Consider the following 6901-nt stretch of genomic DNA (forward strand, 5'->3'; position numbering starts at 1 on the left):
TGATCATACACATCTCCAACAAAACTAACTCCAACACAAATCCACCAAATATACTCCAATCATAAAAACCAACCCAATACTTACAAAATTCACTCATAAAAATATGATAATATAAACTAGAGTGAATAAACAAAATCAAACTCAAATATTTACAATGATACTCAATTTTTTTCTTTCTTTTCTTTTGATAAACCTTCACTTAGATAATTTGAACATGAAACACTTTTTCTTCTCTTTTTGCTCTTTTTTTTCATTTTTTTTCCTTTTTTTTTCATTAGAAGTTCACTCTCTTTTTTTTTATTTTCTCACTTTTTTTTTTCTTTCTTGAACTTCTTTTTTACTTTTTCCTTTTCATCACACTTTTATTTTTCAAATATATACACAATAAAACTCATCAACATAAAAATATGATCAAGAACAAATAACTTCTCAAACCCACCCAAATTGTGCAAATAATGTGCACACTACAAACTCCCTCACCTCACTCACTAATAGCTCCCCCAAGCCAAGCTTGGGACTAGTAACCAATGGGGCAAACATGGCTTGTAATGTGGCTAAAAACAATAAAAGGGTCAAGGCAACAACATGGGTAGCAAGAAGGGAACAAATGTATCTAAATAAATCTGAAGGCCACCTAAAGAACAAATGCCTTTGTCCTCCTTATGTGCATAATAGTGAGTCATGAAACACTACTCATCGTTGCAAATCAATACTCAAATTTATTGACATACCAGGAACTAACACACATTCCTAACCAAATCAACTAGTCAAGCACTATATTCACAAGTAGTTGGACAAAATTGACGCATGTTTAGGAATCCAAGTAACTAAACTTCAAATCATGATCAACTAATCCACAATGCTCAAAATCAAATACCAAGAATCAAAACAATTTTTCTCAAGTATGGGGCACAGGGAAGCATGATTTACAGTTCATTGGTTCGTATTTTTTTATTTTTTTGATTGTTTTTCAATTTTTTTGTATTTTTCATATAAGGAAAGCAATAAACTAATCTAAAAAGCAATAAATCTAAACTAACAAAACACACCAAAAATAATCAAAAAGGAAGAAGAAGAAAAAATATATACCAAATCCAAAAATCTCCCCCAAGCCAAGATCGGACAATGTCCTCATTGGCTCGAAAGTAGCCCAGCTGGCTACTCATCCTCATCCTGGTCCATCCGAGAGGACCCACCTGCTCCACCACTGGAACCTGCACCATCTGCACCAAAAGAGCTACCACCAAAATAGTTAGCTTGAAAAGTCCCCCCCGGCGGTCCCCCAAAAGGAATGTCCTGGCCGTACCCATGGAACGAGGAATAATCTGTGTAAATACCATGGGCAGTGGGATCCCTATCGTATCCCTGAGGTGGGGGCTGGAAGCAGTCTGGGTAAACAGCATCGTCGGGAATGTTGCCCCGACGAGCATAATCATCATAAATGGGGTAGAGTCCCCTACCCTGGTTCCTTTCTAGGTAGCCTAGCCTCTGGTCGACAGAACCAATCATCTGTCTGAACTCGGTCTGGGTCTGCTCTATGCGACCTATGGCCTGGCCAATACTCTACAAGTCCCAAACTGGGTCAGAGTCACCGTGAGGGACGGAATGGGACTGTCGGGGTGGTGATGGTGGCTGTGGAATGGGTTGAACTACAAGCTGTGGTTGGGCCTGGGCCTGCTGTGGATCCTCACCCCTAGCATGGGCAACTAACAGGGCGTAAGTGTAGGACTCTTGCCCTGGGGGGAAGGCGGTTAGGTCTGGGTTGGGCAAAGGAAAAATGGGCAAGGGTTGTTCAGTCCCTGTCCTAATGCACCAATGGGTGACCTGGTTCTCGTCTACCCGCAACCACCCAAGCTCCTCAAGGTACCTAGAGGTCATGTAGGTGTCGGGTCCCATGTTAGTCATCCGGTGGGGTCCACTCTCTACAAAACCGGCCTTCTTGATGGCTATCCTAGTGATAAGGCCACCAAGACGGATGGGGGTAGTGTGGTGGTTGCTGGCCGTAGCGTGCCTACCTAGGTGGTGGATGATATACCGGGCTATGTTCAATTTCTCATACCCAAACATGTAATGGCCAATTACAGCTAGTTCATTGGTCTGACAGTTATGGGGTTCATTCCTACCTAGGAAACATACACCGGCAAATCTTTGCCACATTTTAGGGACGGGGTGGTGGATAGGCCTAGCACTAGCATGTTGCGCAGAAACATGAGGAATACCAGTCAAAGCTAAATACACATCCTCCATTTTAAACTCAGCATGCCATTGTCTGTTTAATTCCGGTTCCAGTTCAAACAATTTACAAAATTCCATAAAAGAAAGAGTGATGTTTTTATTGTTAAGCCTAAAAATTAATTTTGGACCACTTTTATGGTTTTGAATAACAAGAGATGACAAGAATTCACAGGTTAATTCACGGTATGTCGAATAATGCATATCTACAAATTTGCGCATACTAATATCATTCAGAAATCTCTTAACAAAGCCATAAATACCTAAAGCCTCTAAAGTGGGACGGTGTAACCACCGTGAGGGAATTACCTCTCGTCCGTAGAGCACCTCCAATTTCTCCCGTTGCTCCGCCGTCGCGATCTTGATCGTCGGCCACTGAACGAGTTGAAGAGCCGGGTCATATTGTTGGGATGACCCGCTTGAGCTTCCCCCGAGAAAATTCCTCGCCCTTTTAGCCGCCATTATGAGTGGTCAAAAATTAAATTTTGTGGAGTTTGAAAATTTTTGATGTAGGAGTGTAGAGGATGAAGAGAGGAGTAAAAATATGTGAAAAGTTTTGGATTTGGGTAAGAGATGAAGGAGAAATCTTAGAGAGAAGTCAGAGAAAAATAAGAGTTTTAGAGAGAGAAAGTGAAGGAAAAGAAAGAAAATGAAGGAAAGAAGAAGAAGAAAGGAGAAGAAGAAAGAAAAGAAAGACGGTGAGGGTGTCGCGCCCGGTCGGGCGGACGTTCGCCCGGTCGGGCGATCTGTTTGATTCGTGTTTTATCACACGCGCCCGGTCGGGCGCCCATACCGCCCGGTCGGGCGATAAATTCTTCTCCTAAATTTCTTCTCGCGCCCGGTCGGGCGGTCCTTCGCCCGGTCGGGCGATTATTAAACAAATTCTAGGCCAACTCTCGCGCCCGGTCGGGTGAAGCTCCGCCCGGCCGGGCCAAAAATGTCCGTATACGTCAACTCTCGCGCCCGGTCGGGCGAAGCTTCGCCCGGCCGGGCCCGAGAGCAAGGTTTGACGATTCTACTTTCTTCTAATTTGGCTAACTCTTTTCCTGTAAACTGTACCAAAAACTCGTAAAACTCATTAAATTCCCTCCTCTCTCCTCTCATAAGAAAAAGAAGAAAAATAAAAAATAAAAAAAAATAAAAAAAACAAATAAAATACGGGTTGCCTCCCGCAAAGCGCTGGTTTATTTAAGTCCCGCACGACCTACTTACCGTAGTTTTCTCGGGGTGAACTGGAGCTAGTCAGGTGTAGTAGTTCAACTGCACCGATCGTAGCCCCGTCATGATAAATCTTAAGCCTCTGACCATTTACCTTGAACTCATTACCATGCTCGTCAAACAACTCTACAGAACTGAACTTGTTGGCCTTTCTCACTGTGAAAGGACCCGACCACCTTGACTTCAACTTTCCTGGGAAAAGTTTAAGCCTAGAATTGAACAACAACACCTTGTCACCCTCTTTGAATTCTCTCGGAAGGATCATCTTGTCGTGCCATCTCCTGGTCTTCTCCTTGTAGACTCGCGCACTATCATAGGCCATCAACCTAAACTCATCAAGCTGGTTAAGTTGTAGAAGCCTCTTTTCTCCCGCTAGCTTAGCGTCCAAATTGAGCTCTTTAATAGCCCAATATGCCTTGTACTCTAACTCCACCGGAAGATGACATGCTTTACCATACACAAGTCTATAGGGAGTGGTACCTATAGGGGTCTTAAATGCGGTTCTATATGCCCAAAGGGTGTCATCCAACTTATCGCTCCAATCTTTCCTAGATTTTGCTACCACCTTCTCTAAGATGACCTTAATCTCGCGATTAGACACTTCGACTTGGCCACTAGTTTGGGGATGGTAGGCTAGCCCTGTCCTATGGTAAACACCATACTTCTTTAGGAGGGTATCTAACTTCCGCTCATGAAAGTGGGATCCTCCGTCACTGATTATGGCTCTAGGCACTCCAAATCTAGGAAAAATAGTTTTCTTGAAAAGCCTATGGACCACCTTGGCATCATTGGTAGGAGTGGCAATGGCTTCTACCCACTTGGATACATAATCTACGGCGACTAGTATATAACGGTTCCCTCTAGAGGAAGGGAACAGTCCCATGTAATCAACACCCCAAACATCAAAAATTTCTACTTCCAAAATCCCAGTTTGAGGCATCTCGTGCCGCCGCGAAATGTTGCCGGTCCTCTGGCAAGAGTCACAAGCCTGCACAAAAATGTTAGCATCCTCGAACATGGTGGGCCAATAGAATCCTGACTCGTTTATCTTGGCCACTGTTTTAGAGGGACCATGATGTTCTCCATAAGGTGAAGTGTGGCAGCTAGTGAGAATACCATGTACCTCCCAATCGGGAGCACATATGATGGGCGCCGATATCAAAGCCTGCTTAATCCTGTTGAAAGACTCAAGACACTCATCAGTAAAAATAAAAGGGGCATCCTTAAGTAAAAGCTGAGTCAGTGGTTTGGCAATTTTAGAAAAATCTTTGATAAAACGGCGATAAAACCCCGCATGACCTAAGAAACTCCTAACTCCCTTAACATTAACTGGGGGAGGTAATTGCTCAATCACTGAAATTTTAGCTTTATCTACCTGTATGCCCTTATCAGATACAATATGACCTAGGACTACTCCCTCCGTCACCATAAAGTGACACTTCTCCCAATTTAAGACCAAGTTGCATTCTTCACATCTTTTAAGGATTTTAGCTAAATTTATTAGACATGAATCGAATGAAGAACCATAGACACTAAAATCATCCATAAAGACTTCCATGATAGACTCTATGAAATCAGAAAAAATGCTCATCATGCAACGTTGAAAAGTAGCAGGTGCATTACACAAACCAAAAGGCATTCTACGATATGCAAAAGTGCCATAAGGGCATGTAAATGTTGTCTTTTCCAGATCTTCAGGGTGGATCGGAATTTGGAAAAATCCTGAATACCCATCCAGATAGCAAAAGAACTTATGGTTAGCTAACCTCTCAAGCATTTGATCAATAAAGGGGAGAGGGAAATGGTCCTTTTTAGTGGCGACATTTAATCTACGATAATCAATGCACATACGCCACCCTGTAACAGTTCTGGTGGGAATTAATTCATTTTTTTCGTTTCTAACCACGGTCATCCCACCCTTCTTAGGAACCACCTGAACAGGACTTACCCATTTAGAGTCAGAAATAGGATAGATAATACCTGCATCAAGTAATTTCATAACCTCTTTCTTGACTACCTCTTGCATATTGGGATTCAACCTCCTCTGGGGTTGAATGCAGGGCTTGTAGTTGTCCTCTAGGTGTATCCTGTGCATACAAAAATCTGGGCTTATACCCTTGAGATCATCAATACTGTACCCTATTGCCCTTTTGTGGGTTCGGAGAACCTCTAGAAGTTGGGAAGTTTGTGGGTCATCAAGTGCAGTACTAATGATCACAGGGTGCATTTCCTGCTTATCAAGAAAAACATATTTTAAATGAGAAGGGAGAGGTTTTAGTTCAGGTTTCTTTACCTCTGCAGGTTTCGATTCCTGAACTAATTTTACTACCTTCTTATTTTCTTTGTCATCAAGTTCTTCCATGACAAGTGCTTTCTCAATAATATCCACCTCCTTGCTCCAGATACTCGCATCATCTGCAGACAAATGACCACAAAGTATTTCTTCCAAGGGATCCCTTGCAAGAATCTGTGTCAAGCTATCATCACAAATATCATCCATTATATCTATAACATCAATCAAACAACAGTTTTCCTCAAGCATAGGACCTTTTAAAACCTTCCCTAAATTAAAAGTAATATTATCATCACCAACAGATAGGGTTAGTTTACCATTTTTAACATCTATAATGGCTCCTGCAGTATGGAGAAAAGGCCTACCTAATATAATGGGTATTTGTGTGTCCTCAGCCATGTCCAATACAACAAAATCAACAGGGATGAAAAATTTACCAACTCTAACAGGGACGTCCTCTAAAATACCTAGGGGATATTTAACAGAACGGTCTGCCATTTGCAAAGTGATATTAGTAATTTTTAAATCACCCATATTTAATTTAGCACAAACAGACGATGGCATTACACTAACAGAAGCACCCAAATCACATAATGCTTTATCTATGAAGACATTACTAATATGACAAGGGATAGAAAAACTACCAGGATCCTTTAATTTAGGAGGAGATTTATTTTGTAACAATGCACTACACTCCTCAGTAAAAGCTACAGATTCTACTTCATTAAAGGCCCTCTTCCTAGTCAAAATATCTTTCATAAATTTAGCATATGCAGGAACCTGTGTAATAAGTTCAGTAAAAGGAACCGTTACCTGCAAATTTTTAACAACCTCCAGAAACTTACCAAACTGCTTGTCCAACTTAGTCTTTAGTTGGCGATTAGGGAATGGTAATTTGATAACTGGTGGTGCTTCCCTACTCTTCCCCTGGGGTACATCCTTCCCTGGGGTTGTACCCTGCAATGAATCATCAAAAATATTAGCATCAGGAATTTTACCCTGCAGCCCTGCAAGGGAAATTGGTACAACGGAATCAGGATTAGCAATATTAGATAATTCAGGTTCATCCTCTTTGGGCATCTGGGGCCCATCGTAGTGTGAACCACTCCTTAGGGTGATTGCATTTGCATGATCCGTAGGTTGAATTCCCTGCGTTGG

Source organism: Chenopodium album, chromosome 16 (assembly GCF_948465745.1).
Source record: "Chenopodium album chromosome 16, dcCheAlbu1.1, whole genome shotgun sequence".
NCBI lineage: Eukaryota > Viridiplantae > Streptophyta > Magnoliopsida > Caryophyllales > Amaranthaceae > Chenopodium > Chenopodium album.